General features: G+C 43.2%; 1 protein-coding gene across 2 annotated transcripts in view; it reads left to right on the top strand.

Moving 5' to 3' along the window:
* The window catches only part of LOC309561249 (ras GTPase-activating-like protein IQGAP2), a 506552-nt gene that overhangs the window by 333536 nt on the left and 158095 nt on the right, over positions 1-14921 (top strand). The gene's annotated exons all lie outside the window — the stretch shown is intronic.

The raw sequence follows: 14921 nt of genomic DNA, 5'->3' as shown, positions 1-14921 counted from the left end.
GCGAGAAAAGCCATTCTCCAGCAGAATTCAGTGGTACCCTAGGGTTCCTCCAGAGGTTGCTAGGGGTTCTTTAACTGTAGATAATGGTGCTTCCATAGTTTCAGGGGTAACACCACTTGGTAAACCCAGCTGCATAACACCAATTATGTTTTTAGCTGTATGTAAAGCGCCGTTCTGATCACCACTAAAAGGGTTGTGTTCTTCCTATTGGCCACCAAGGTAAGGGTCCTTTTTCCCATTGGCCTCTGATGTATTGGTTTTAGTAAGTGTTACTCCGAGCCATAAAGCTTATTTTAGGGGTTCCTCTGGGCTGAGGGAGACTGGGCTAGAACAACAGATGGTGCATAAGCATTCTACTGCTTCTATTTTTTTTTCTTTTTAGTTATTGCTTCATTACAATAAACCCTGCTACATTACAGGGAGGTTGTTATACAAATATATTTTCTATCTTAGTGATTTATTTTGATGGTCGCAGAACCTGAGGTTATTACCAATGCTTCAGAACTTTTACAGGACTAGGTAACAAGACAGCTGTTATTGTCCAGCATCAAGCTACTCTATATTAAGGCACAAAACAGTATCTTCAATAGTTTGGCATGATATTTCTTTATTTTCCATATCCTCTTTGTCTGTGGATGAAAACATTGCCATGTTTCAAGATGCCATTGTCTTGTGAAATATTCCTTCTGTTTTCTATTTCAGTAGTTTAAATGAATTGTAACTATTAAACTGTCAGTAACTATTAGTGCCGGTTCACACTAGGGCGACCTGTGAGGCGACCTGGTCGCCTCACAGGTCGCCGCAGGTCGCCTCCCATAGGGAAGCTACGGACCCGTTCTAATAGGAGCGACACAAGTCGCTCCGACCTAGAAAAAGGGTCCGGAGCTTCTTTGGGGCGACCAGGAGGCGACCGCCATAGACTTCAATGTTATGAAGTCCATGGCGGCCGCTCCGAGGTCGCGGCGCGCTGCTCGCACCGCGACCTCGGAGGTCGCGGTGCGAAGTAGCGTCGCGGTAGTGTGAATGGGGGCTTAATCAAAATTACTCTCAAGTTAAAATATCACAGTTGAATGTATTAACATCCCCATCTGAAGATGAGGTATATCATGATGTCTAGGGTTTTGAAGCTGGCCTTAAATGAAACTGAACTATCTTTAACAAATATTTTTTGTGTGATCACATGTTAATTTTGCCATGAATGGGACGCTTAACTTTCGTCCGTGGGAAGGGTTGAAATTTCTCTTTTCTATGTGAATGAAACGACTGGTGACTTTGTCCTTAAAGCGGAACTGAAGTTCAACCATCAGAAACAGAAGCAGGTTTGTATTGCAGATGAGACATGCACTGTCTCATCTGCAATAAAATGCCCCTACCTGCCTGCTCGCTGTCTTCTCTGGCACAGTAAACTGAGCTGCATAGCTTGCAGTGCTGGGCTGGTCCCTGACTGGCGGGTTGACTAGCTCCTGCGCAGGCGTGATGTCACTCCCTGCCAGCCAAAGAAGAGAATGCCAGTGCTGGCAAGGGACCGTTGGACAGGTAAGTGGTGACCATTGTATTTTGAAGCTGAACTCCAAACAGAAAGCAAAATACACAGTTCAAAAACATAGGTGTACTGTTTTTGCTAGTTTTAGGGCCCTACACCACAGCACAGCCAGCCACAGCCTGGAGAACTAACTTTTCTGTTTACTGCGGATAGGTAATAAAACTAGGCCTTCTTGCCCCCAGCCTATCATTGGACAGGGGAAGCAGCAGGTAGCGGAGCTCAACTCTTTCACTCTGTTCTTTACTCTTCATAACATGTTTCTTGTTAGCACATGGATGTTGCAACACAAGTGATTGTTTTCCTGTGCTGCTTCTCCCTCTCCCAGCTCTGCTGTACAGGGGATTGCAAGAGGCTAATGCCAGGTCAGTTTCAGGTGCGCAAGTTGCTTTTAAAAAATACAATTTTTTTTTTTTTTTTTTAATGGACACATACCATCATGGTCATCTTTAATTTTCCCGTTCACCTTTTGGAACGATGGTAAACATTTGTTTCTACTATGAAGGTGAATTATTCCAAGCCCTTTCTCTCTAAAGTGAGACCCATGACACTTAAAACAGAACTTCAGGCGAGTTGAAAACTGGCCAGGCACAATACTTTAACCACATAACGACCGCTCACATTGCTGCTACTGCGGCAAAGTGGCTCGTTATCGTCCAGCGACGTAGACCTACGTTGCTGGACTCCTCCCCTTGTGGGCGGCACGCGCGCGCCGCCGGAGGCTCGCTCCCGCTGTTTTCAGTCACAGCAGGAGTCGGGCCAGGGGAGGAGCAGCGGTGATCACCGCCGCTCTTCCCCGATCGTCGGGGAATCGAGTGTGGAGATCCACCCACTTGTGTAAACAAAGCGGACGGATCTCCTAAGTGACAGGCAGGGTCAGATTGCAGGATTCAGCATAGCTGAACATGCGATCTGTCCCTGTGTCACTCAGTCACCCTCCCCCGCACATGTCAGTAAGCACCAGGCATACATTAACCCCTCCCTCTCCAATAAAATTAACCCCTTCCCTGCCAGTGTCATTTTTACAGTAACGGTGCATATTTATAGCACTGATTACTGTAGTAATGTCACTGGTACCCCCAAAAGTGTCAAAAATGTCAGTCAAGGGTCTGATCTGTCCGCTGCAATGTCGCAGTCCCACAAAAAAAATCGCAGATCGCCGCCATTACTCGTTAAAAAAAAAAAAAAACACCAAAAATGCCAGAAATCTTTCCCTTAGTAAACGCAATAACTTTTGCGCAAACCAATCAAAATACGCTTATTGCGATTTTTTTTTTTTACCATAAATATGTAGCAGAAAACAAATTGGCCAAAAATGATAAAAAATTTTGATTTTTACATTTTTTGGGGGGGAATTTCATATAAAAAAAATGTGAAAAATATTGTTATTTTTTTCAAGTTTTTCGCTCTTTTTTTTGTTTATTGCGCAAAAAGTAAAAATCGCACAGGTGATCAAATACCACCAAAAGAAAGCTCTGTTTGTAGGAAAAAAAAGGACATAAATTTCGTTTGGGTACGGCGTTGCATGACCACGCAATTGTCAGTTAAAGTCGCACAGTGCGAATCGCAAAAAGTGGCCTGGACGTCAAGGCCAGCAAAATCCTCCGGTGGTAAAGTGGTTAAACGATTAAAGAAAATTGTACATTTATGCCACATGCACGCTGCTGCTAAGAGTTTAGGCATTGTTCTTTGCCCTTAAACTCTCCTAATGTTATGCTATATATCCATGCACACATGGGCATTTTTAACAGTTTAGTCACTTGACCCCCCCCCCTTCATGACCAGGCCATTTTTTTCAATACGGCACTGTGTTACTTTAACTGACAATTTCACGGTTGTACGACGCTGTACTTGACAAAATTTGTGTCCTTTTCCCCCCACAAATAGAGCTTTCTTTTGGTGGTATTTGATCAACTCTGCAGTTTTTTATTTTTAAACAATAAAATAATTTTGAAAAAAAAAATATTTTTTACTTCCTGCTATAAAAAATCGAATTTCTTCATTAATTTAGGCCAATATGTATTCTGTTACATATTTTTGGTAAAAAAAAATAATAAATCCCAATAAGCGTGAATTATTTTGTTTGCGCAAAAGTTATAGCGTTTACAAACTATGGGAGATTTTATTTATTTTTTTTACTAGTAATGGCGACGATCAGCAACTTCTAGTGGGACTGCGATATTGCGGTGGGCAGTCAGGACACTGACACTTTTGACACTTTTTGGGGACCAATGACATTACAGTGATCAGTGCTAAAACATATGAACTGTCACTGCACTAATGAAACTGCCTGGGAAGGGGTTAACAGGGGTGCTCAAAGGATTAATTGTGTGCCTGACCAGTGCATTGCTACTGTGGGGGGAGGTGCTTGTACTAGTGGAAGGTATGGACACAGAATCCATTGCCTTCTGTACTGACAGAACGGCGATCTGCCTTGTTTACATAGGCAGACCGCTGTTCTGCATATGTACCGAAGCATCAGCGGGTGCTGGCGGACACCAAGTCTGCTGTACCCGCCTATCAGGTCAGCGGTAGCAGGTCAGAACCGGAAGTGCAGGATCATGTACTAGGTACATGATCCTGTGCAGCAGGGCCGCCTTGCCGCCATATATATATACACAGTTTACGGTTGGCAAGCAGTTAGTAGCAGAAGAGTTTAGAGGATGTTTTCTGAACTCCCTAAAATCACGTTCAGGAGAGGCAATTTTGGCCACAAAAAAACACTGAACACGCATAAACGCTGGGCGTGTTGCACTTTAGCGATTATTTCAATGGCCAGAATAAATTAAAATTCTGGTCAATTAAATAAACACCCAAACTCTGTTAAACTCTGCTAAGCTCACCTAAACCTTAGCTTAGATAAGTTTATATCGCTGATTTTCTCCAGTCAGGCAAAACAGCGTTTACAAGAAACCAGTGTGCATGAGGCCTTAGATAAGGCCTTAGAATGAGCCCTGCCATGGCCTGCGATGGGGCTCAGAAGGACCATGTCACTATATTGTGCATGACATTGTTAATGTGACTATACAATGCCATAGTGTTCTTCCATGTCCATCTGGAAGTTGTAGGCTTAAATATTGAAGTGAATGGGGCTGGTACACATTTCTTCAGTCAGCAGGAAGGCAAGATAATTCATAAAGAAACGTCACACTCCTTTGTATGTTACTTTTATGCAGCTTCTGTATCTACTATATAATTGCATTTTTATTAGTTTTTGTTTTTCCATAGCATTGTCCTGTCAGGGAACATGTTTGACCACTCAGCAGTCCACAAACGCCCTTAAAGATCTTTCATTGCTTAATCATATGTTTGTACTTCTCCCAGCTGTGAAATAGGATGTAGATCTTTGCTTGTTTAAGTTGAGTTCTACATCATTGCAAGCTGAAATGTATATATAAACATCGGTTGGGTTATGTGGAGTAGCAGGCTATAAGCTGACAAACATTGATGGTAGTGGGCGACCATCCAACTCTTTAAGATTAATGAAGCAATGTATACACGTGACTCATAGCAATTCTACAGCAGGAGGACTGACCCTAAGGATAAGGTTATGTTAGTTCCTCTTTGCAGAAAGAATAAAACAAGCAAAAAAAAAACTGCAGCTTGCCGAGACTTTTCTGTGGTTTCCAGCAAAAGTACTGCCCTTAGGGATGAATGGGAACACATGTAAAAGCGTATCTAATCGCATTGTACTACAGCTGCTCTGATTGTAAAAAGCAGCAGAATCCTGTTGATTAAAAGAGCAGTGACATTAATCTTTACACAATAATTACTCTCTGATGTATGCATTAGGGATTGACTGATATAATTTTTTCAGGACCGATACCGATTTTTCGGTCACCCTTCAGGCCGATAACCAATATTAGGTGCTGATTTTCTGTACATTTAAAGTTTTGAAAAATCAACACAATTTTCGACACAAATCTGGTACTGAACATGTTAAGGATTTTTAACATTAAGGGCTCGTTCTTCACACCATACCTGCCTGCATGAAAACAATCTGTTTTGTTTTTTTTGTGCACTTGCAGAATGTGTGCAGCAAAACTGATGCCTCTATCTATACCATGGTGTGACTGTGAACGAATGAGGCCTAGAAGTAGACAACTGTGAAAAATAAAGTGCTTGAAAAATAGAAATGTATTAAAGAGGTTGTAAACTCGTTAAAAAAAATTTTTTTTCTTTTACAACCTGCAAGAGAAAGACATAATGAGCTAGTATGCATCGCATACTAGCTCATTATGAAATACTTACCTTAGAACGAGCCCCCGCCGTGCCGCTCTCTTACCTGTATGACGAGCGACATGTTTAGTCGCCCGTCTTCCGGGATCGCGGCATCCGGCCATCTGATTGGCCGGAGCCGCGGTGACGTCACTCCTGCGCACGCGCGCGGGAGCCGACGGTCACGGCACGGGGCTCTGAAGGAACGGCACGATCAGCCGTTCCTTCAGAGCGCATGCGCCAGTGACGTCACTGGCTGCATTAAAGGTAAATATCTCCTAAACCGTACATGTTTAGGAGATATTTACAGTACCTATAGGTAAGCCTTATCATAGGCTTACCTATAGGTACAACTTCCTGAGGAGGGTTTACTTCCTCTTTAAAGGCTTCCCAAAACATAGAAAAATGACATAAACTGCTGCAGTGCACTCACTGCAGTGATTCAATTTAAATCACTACTGCAAAAGCTAGACAGTGGACACTACACTTCAATACTCCCAGTTAAGGAGAATAATATTATAGTGCAGAAAGCATAACATTTCAGCATGTTTTTTTTTCATATATTTCTGCCACTTCACTAAAAACACGCTCACTTGGTACAGAGGAAGGAGAAGCAGAGAGGTATCTTCTATCATGAGAGGCTTCTGTAGTGTGCCTCATTTTCTTTCCACCACTGAAGAGGATCACCACTTCTTTTGTCAATTCCTGGTTCCTTGAAATAGAGATGAAGCTCATCATCCAGGCTGATTATTGCAGATTCAGAAGAATCCTCTGCATGAGGCCCCATTAAAACATTGAATATGGCATCAATTCGACCATGATGAAGATTCTCTTGTGTCCGTTGTCTGTTTGGACATTTTGTCTGTTTTTTGCAGCATCCATTCTTCCAGATTAGACACATGCTCATGCTCTTCCTGACTTCCTGTTGAATATCTTCGGTCATCCATTGTTTTGCCTTGGCCAATACATCATCAGAAGAGAAAGCATGATTCTTGTATCGAGGATCCAAAATGCATGCCAGCACAACATTTTTATTCTCTGCATGTTTCGCAAAACATTTGGGGAGGCTGTCCCTCATGACCTGCATACATGTTTTAATACCACCTGTGTTGGGTCCTTCATTCTCTTGAAGAAGCATCTTCACTCTCACACATGGGATGACAGATGACACAGATGAGTCGTAATGACTTGCCTCTAGTATCACTTCCTCTATGGGGAGGAGGGTCTCATTGACATTGGCTACAATATCCCACTGATTAGCAGTAGGACAACAATGTCCTCCATATTCACCTGAAAAAAGGTGAAAGCTCGCTTGTGCTCCAGCATTCTTTGCAGCATGTGAAGTGTTGAGTTCCGTCGTGTTGGAACAGCCTTAATCAAGTTGTTTTTTAGGTCTTCCAGAATGCACCTCAGTCGCTGCTTGGCAAGGATTGAATGGTGAAAATGGCCTGCGCACCTCTTTAGCATGCCAATTATATCAATCAAAGCTCTCTGGCTTTAAAGACCATCATTTACCACAAGTTGCAGGGTGTGTGAGGTCTGACACTTAAGCAAGCAAGCCTCATTCCTTTCACCAGGTTTGCTCCGCTGTCTCAAAGCACAAGCATCACTCGGTCCTTGTTTATTCCCCGGTCTTCAAGCATGCCTAGAAACATTTCTCGAATGTACCCCCCAGTGTGGGATCCTTGCATCACTTTTGTATTCAACACCAATTTTTTGTCCATCCGCTGTCAATGAAGAGGCATTTAAGACTCATTAGTGACTGTTTGTCCTGACCAGCTGTCGGTCGTGAATGAGAGTGAGTTGCCAGCATTTTCCGGTTGCAGCATAGTCTTTACTTTCTCAACTCCTTTTTGGTGAATCGTTTCCAGCATTTTGGCTCGATAATACTTTTTACTGTTCAGTGTGTACCTTGGCCCAGCTATGGACACCAACCACCTAAAACCCTAGAGTCAGACACCATTGTAAGTGGCTGATTATCAGTGACCATCATCTAGTTGATTATTCTGTCCAGGAGTTGGGATCTTCCATCCGAATTTAGCCACCTGTTTTTTTTCTGAAACATCTGTTATTGTTGTCTGGGATAGTGGCGGTATTTTACTTTGTGATTCAGTTTGTTTTTTCTGTGCTGCATTAAATAATTCAACATGATGAACTCTTAGATGTGCCCAAAGACTTGACATATTTTTGGTTTTTGCAGTTGCTGATCCCATTCTCACATTGTTTGTGCATGTGTTGAACACTGCTGCTTTTCCTGGGGATGGTTGAGACGAGAAATAGCCCCAGACCACACTTTTACTTTTTTCTGTCTGCATCCATCTCCATTGCAATTTGAGAGAGTTTACTGAATACACATAAGTTAAACAAAAACTGGCTGGCTGGCACCCTGCTGTGGGTGGCTGGCACCTTGCTATGGTTGGCTGGCTGGCACAGGGGCTGTGTGTAGCTGGCTGGAACTCTGCTGTGGGTGCTGGCTGGCACAAGGGCTGTGGCTGGCACCAGACTGTGGGTGGCTGGCTGGCCTGGCACCCTGCTGTTCGTGGCTGGCTGGCACCCTGCTGTGGCTGGCTGGCACAAGGGCTGTGAGTGTCTGGCTGGCACCGGCTGTGGGGAGCTGTCTGGCACTCTGCTGTGGGTGCTGGCTGGCACAAGGGCTGTGCCTGGCACTGAGCTATGGCTGGCTGGCACCCTGCTTTGGGTGGCTGGCACTCTGCTTTGGTTGGCTGGCTGGCACACGGGCTGTGTGTAGCTGGCTGGCACTCTGCTGTTGGTGCTGGCTGGCACAAGGGCTGTGGCTGGCACCAGACTGTGGGTGGCTGGCACCGGGCTGTGGGGGGCTGGCTGGCACTCTGCTGTGGGAGCTGGCTGGCACAAGGGCTGTGGCTGGCACCCTGCTTTGGCTAGCTGGCACCCTGCTGTGGGTGGCTGGCACCCTGCTATGCGTGGCTAGCACCCTGCTATGGGTGGCTGGCACCCTGCTGTGGGTGGCTGGCTGGTACCCTGCTGTGGGTGGCTGGCTGGCACTGGAATGTGGGTGGCTGGCACCCTGCTAAGGGTGGCTGGCTGGCACCGAGCTGTGGGTGGCTGGATAGTACAGGGGCTGTGGGTGGCTGGATAGCACAGGGGCTGTGGGTGGCTGACCGGTTGACACTGGGCTGTGGCTGGCTGGCACTCTGCTGTGGGTGGGTGGCTGGCTGGCACAGGGGCTGTGGGTGGCTCCTGGCTGACGTGTCCTCCGTGCACTGTCCAAGGCCAGGGAGGCAGCCAAAGAAGCTAGAACGTGCAGGCCCAGTGCGTGGATGCGCATGGCACAGCATACACAATGACGTGCTCTGCCCACAATATCGGTCATATGCGTAAGTTTCATGTCTGATACTTAAATAAAAAAAAAAGTGACGATTGGCCTCCGATAATCAGCCCCACCGATAATCTGTCGATCCCTAGTATGTATAGCCAGTAAAATCGAGCACGATGGGGGCAATTCATTGAGGAATTTGCGCCACATTTCTGGATGTATGTAGTTTAAAGCCTTTTGTTGAATTCATGAAAACCATGCAACATTGTGCATGTGACAAATTGACAAATCTGATTATTTGTACCACTTTTACTGTACGGCACTGTTGTTGCACCAGATGTATAAAGAAATACCGTCATGTCAGTTATAAAGTGGCGGTAAATTAGACCAATTCTGTAATGGAATAAATTGTTGATTGTATACTACCTGTTAATATTGTGTCATTGTTTTTTGAAACAATTCTGCAATGCAATTTGTCTTTCAGTTCCTCATAGAACTGCTATTTGATACATTTCCATTACTTTTCCATGTTCTCTATCACCACATTTTAAAACAATGTTATAGATCAGGAGTTCCCAAACTGTGAACCGCGAGCTAAGTTTGAGTGGGTCGCCGGCGGATTTTACTTATTTTGAGCGGAGTCAGGGCTGCCCAGGCATCGGCAGCGCACTGTGTTACAAGGAAGGAACAGACGGGGCCTTGAGCTCCACTGGCGCTCTGACTCCGCCCCTTGCTGTGCACGCTGTTCTGTACGGGAGGTGGCGCCTCGGGGTAGGAGTCGGACTGAGTGGAGCAGTTATCAGAGTGCAGGCCATCAGATCGGAGCTGAGCGCCAGGACCAGTCACCAGGTAGGCCAGACACTGCTTGATGGCTTATATATGCAGGTTGATGACCCACATTTGCACAGGCATAGCAGCCCATTGATTTGAATGGGCTTCTATGCCTGCGTTTTCCGCTGAAAAAAGGTGCATGCAGAATTAAAAAAAATGCAGTGGACATGAAATCCATCCTGCTTTTGCACCATGCGACTTACCTGCAGTTCCTGCACATTCTTGGTGTACAAAATGCCCCTAGAAATACCATTGCCGGCTTGTGTGGTTGACTTACTGATTTTTCCAGAAGTCTAAACTAATTTTAGACATCCCTCTACAATAGAGATTTCAGTTTTGGTGAAATACTCCCCATGAGTTAAATACCGTACTTCTACAGGGATGCAGTATTTCGCATTAGAACATTGAGAGTGTATAATAATGAACTGTCTTCCCATTCAGATTCAGTGTGCAAAGAACATGGTAAAGCAAACCGCTATTCTTTTAGGACAACAAAAGCAATATGCTACAAGGTTTGTTAAAGGAGAAGTAGGGCCCAACTTTTCCTGGGGATCACAAGTGTGCACTTAGTTCTGTACTCCTGTGATCCAGATTCAGTCGACAGCAGGCTAAAGTCTGCTCTCAATCGATTTTGACCTTTAATGTCAGGATCCACTCAAATGCCTGGACCAGCAGCAGGCTCCGCTTCTCAGGGAGCCACTGGGAGTCTGAATCAGCTGCTCCTACACTGTCCACTGCCTGGAGCTCCAGTGAGCGCTGGAGGGGCAGAGCAGAGAGCCGGTGACTGTCAGTAAAGTGAAGAACATATTATTCCTATTATCTTTTATTCTTTGCATTGAGGTAAAAAACCTGAATGCAGCTTTCCCCGTCCCTGTCCCCGTCACTTATACTCACCTGAGCCCAATCTCAATCCAGCTATAGGAAGAATAAAGTGCTGCTATGATTTGTGATATAAAGGAACTTGTGCTGACTAAGTATATAATTAATCACAAAATATAAATCAATACACGTATTCACATTTACAATATCAAACACGTATAGTGCAAATATATATATATATATATATATATATATATATATATATATATATATATATATATATGAACTGTGAACAACCAAAATCCATAAAGTGAGTTTATCATTAGACATCAGAGTGCATAAAAGTGAAAGCCACTGGTGTTTACCTTGAATATTGATAGGAGAATCCCTGAAGGTCCATTCAAGCAATCACCACGATATGCATATCCGCCACCCACACAGAGGGTTAAATACACTTACCAAAATTCGTGGACTCCAATGCTATCAGGAGAACAAGCTTTCCAAAGCTATAACTGTGTGATGGGTCAACCAATTAGATCCCACGTCATTCAGGGAAAAACTCTCAATCCAGCAGGTCAGCCATCATAGAAATAAAGAATATCTCCACATAGTGTCAAATAATTCATATAACGTTTATTAAAAGTAATAAAACACTTGCATCCAATAGGAAAAAACTGGCATTTCATCAGGTTCTCCTATAAGTTTGGTTGCAGATGTAGTAGGGAATGCAATGATATAGATGGATCTCAGTCTAGCTATGTCAGTAAAAAAAGGTCAAAGTCAATCCTGTCAGTGAAAAAGGCAACAGTACACATGGATGTTCGTGTAAAATGTTTGTTTAATGTTCAGAAATTTAGAGTACATGATAGAGGCTCCTTTTAACATTTAGTACACCTTTAAAAATTACTTGCATGGCAGCTATGTGCCAAAAAAGTCAGAATGTATCAGAATTACATAGTACAGGCTCAGTTCATACAGCCACATACTGAAAGTCGCACGACTTACGCTACAACTTTGCCAGGGGACTTCCTGATGATTTGCTGGTGACTTGAGTACTACTTGATGTGACTTTGAACAACTTTGCAATTCTTATACATTCTCACTCTCTGTAACTGTTTTAGCCCAATGACCCCTAGGCTCAGTTCACACTACTGCAACTTGGGATATGACTTGTGAGACCCCAAGTCGCGTGACATGAGAAATCCCATGTTAGTCAACAAGAGCGGTCTTAGCACTACTGACATCGCACTGACTTTAGAAAAGGTTCCTGTACTACATAAATGCAAATTCTATCCGACTTGTGCCCATCTACTTTATTGGAAGTCACCTCCAAATTGGATCCTCATCTATATTGTTGTGATTTGGATTCAACGTTACAGGAAGATTAACCAGGCACTCCCTGAAAGTTAAATATGTGCAAAGGATTGGTACGGCGCTACCTCATAGGTGATAAAGTGCTCAATGTGCAAGAAGGATAAATATAAATAAATATATATTTTCTAAAAAGTGCACTGGTAGTGAAATTAATATTGTAACCAGATATCAGCTACCAAAAGAGTGTGCATAAACCAATAACAGTGCTAATGTGAAATAAATTCAATTGAGAAGTAACCCGATATAGGTAGTGAATTTTATTTAATAAAAAACAAACAAACGGTGGTTTTTGTTTCTTTGAAAAAAATAATAATAAAAGGAAATAAAGAATCTGTGCTGTAATATCCTCGGTGTAGCAACACCAGTGAAAAGAGAAGATAGGTAATTCTCTAGTGCAAGAAATATAAACTCCCACCAAATTAATGAGCCAGTGAATCAGTGGAGAAAATAAAATAAAAAATAAAATGTTCTTAGGTTGCAACCATCCGTGCGCCCACTAGATGTCGCACCTCTCATACAACCTGTAACAGATGAATCCCGTGGGACAAATATACTGAGGGTCTCTCCGGTGGTTTTTCTCCCTTAAAGTCTCGAAGATAAAAGGGGGAGAAGGAGGACCTCTTGGTGTAGTACAAATGGCATTTGCAGGAAAGGATAGTAGTAACTTACAGTTGAAGCTGTCTACGATCAGCGCGAAAGGAGACCGGGAAGCTTCCGCGTTCCACGGCCCTGTCTCCGACAACCGGAAGTGACGCAATGACGTAGAGACTCCACCCTACGCGTTTCGTCAGAGGACGTCTGCTGGAGTGGCCTGAAAGTTGCTTCAAAGTTGTTCAAAGTCCGATCAAGTAGTACTCAAGTCACCAGCAAATCATCAGTAAGTCGTCTAAGTTGTAGTGGAAGTCGTGCGACTTTCAGTTTGTGGCTGTATGAACTGAGCCTGCACTATGTAATTCTGATACATTCTCACTTTTTCTTACTGTTTTAGCTCAATGCACCCTTACAGCATCATTACATGTTGTCAGTAAAACATAATCCAGTATAGACCTGTCCCAGAAAATTACCCAGTGATTCTCGGTAAATCTAAATCCATGGAACACTTGATTTAAGTAGTAATCCTGACCCACAAAACATCGAACGTTTCTGTGCTGGTGCATATAGTGTAAGGTTTACCTGAAAATACCTGTTGCTTTGATGCCCACAATTTCACATTTCATGATATATTTTACATATTGATTTATTTATCTTTAAATATCGAATACAATATATTTACAGTGCTGGTAATGCTGTATTCCAGACAGTGCAGCCTGCATATCTTGGAACATAATCATCATCAGTATAAGATAAAGAGCTGACCCATAGGGCAGAGAGATAAGAAGAGGAGAATAGTACAGATCACAAAGCACAATATGTAATGAGCTGCCTCATTGTACAAAAAGAATTCAAAACTTATCACAGAAAGAAAAAAATAAAAAGAATCTCTCTAGCTAAGACTTCTTGGTTTTGCTAGAGTGGGGAAGAATTACAACCTCTGGGTTCCTGTTGAGATTTTCCTTCACTTCCTGGCCTATGACTACTGTCTCTGGGATGGTAAGAGAAGTAAATCTCACAAAGGGGGAAGCAGATGGTAATAACATGCCATAGGGGGTCATTTACTAAAATGCTATCATGCAAACATCTGGTGCAGCTCTAAAGAGAAACCAATCAGCTTGCATTTTTTTTTTTTTTTTTGTCAAAGCTTAATTGAACAAGTTGAAGTTAGAAGCTGAATAGTTATAATGCACAGCTGCATCAAATTCTGTGCGCACCAGTTTTAGTAAATCTCCCCCATAGTCATAGTTTGTCATTGTGTAGAGTGCATGCAACCATCTCCCGAAAAAAAATACCCTCCACAGGTATTTCCTTGTCTTGACTAAAAAGAAAAACTGTATAGCCCAAACTTGTTTTCTAGTTTTGGTTAGAACCCCAGCCAAGTTTTTATTTTGTCCCTGGATTGTAAATGTGTCAGTTGTCGCTAGAAAAAAAGGTGAGAGGACATTTTCCAAGGTGGATACCCATTTCTGAAACAACTGTCTAGGGGGTCATTCAGACATGTGGCAAGGACTAATGCTCCTCAGAAAAGTGATCCACACCCGAATTGCTTTTTAGGTGAGTTTAATAGGCAGTGAGGAGATAAAATGTTGCCTCATCGCTGCCTGATTTAACACTTTAAATGCCACACTACTGTGCCGCAATCACATGCATTGCATACAATTGCAGGGTGGTTGCAGGGCAGCCCCATACATCTGCATTAGTCTTATTTAGAGGTGGCAACAGCCACCGAAAGCGGCATGATGTTTAATAATTTTCTGCAGCTGCGGCATGTGTGTAGCCATGAGCGGCTGCATGTCACTGTTCAGGCAGGCAGTCAGGGGGCAGTAAAACCAGGTGGTTGAATCCATCTACACATATGAACAAGCCCTAAAAGGGGAATCCCCACACTTTAAAACCCCTGTTGGTATTTTTTTTTTTCACTTAGATTTTAATAATGTTTTAAAGCAGTGTTCTTACAACTGTTGTGGTCCTTTACGTAATCGCATCTAGTGGGCACAGCTACATTATATAAGTATTCGTTTCAAGAGCGCAATAAATATTTTTCAAAGTAGGAACTAAAATGTCAAAAACTTGTAACAGTAATTTTTCGTAATCCTGGGTAGGCACCCCTTAGTCTTTTTTGCACTGGGGATTATCCCCTTGTTTACAGTTGGTATTTTCATTACAATCCCCCCATTAGGTGTTCCCCCTTCTTTTCGATGTATGGTCCCATTGGGGAGATCTCCTCTGAACTTATAACGTCTTTGGGAC

Source organism: Pelophylax lessonae (assembly GCF_965119305.1).
Source record: "Pelophylax lessonae genome assembly, chromosome: 1".
Lineage (NCBI taxonomy): Eukaryota > Metazoa > Chordata > Amphibia > Anura > Ranidae > Pelophylax > Pelophylax lessonae.
The sequence above is the reverse complement of the archived record's forward strand: the minus strand, read 5'-3'. Positions and strand labels throughout refer to the sequence as shown.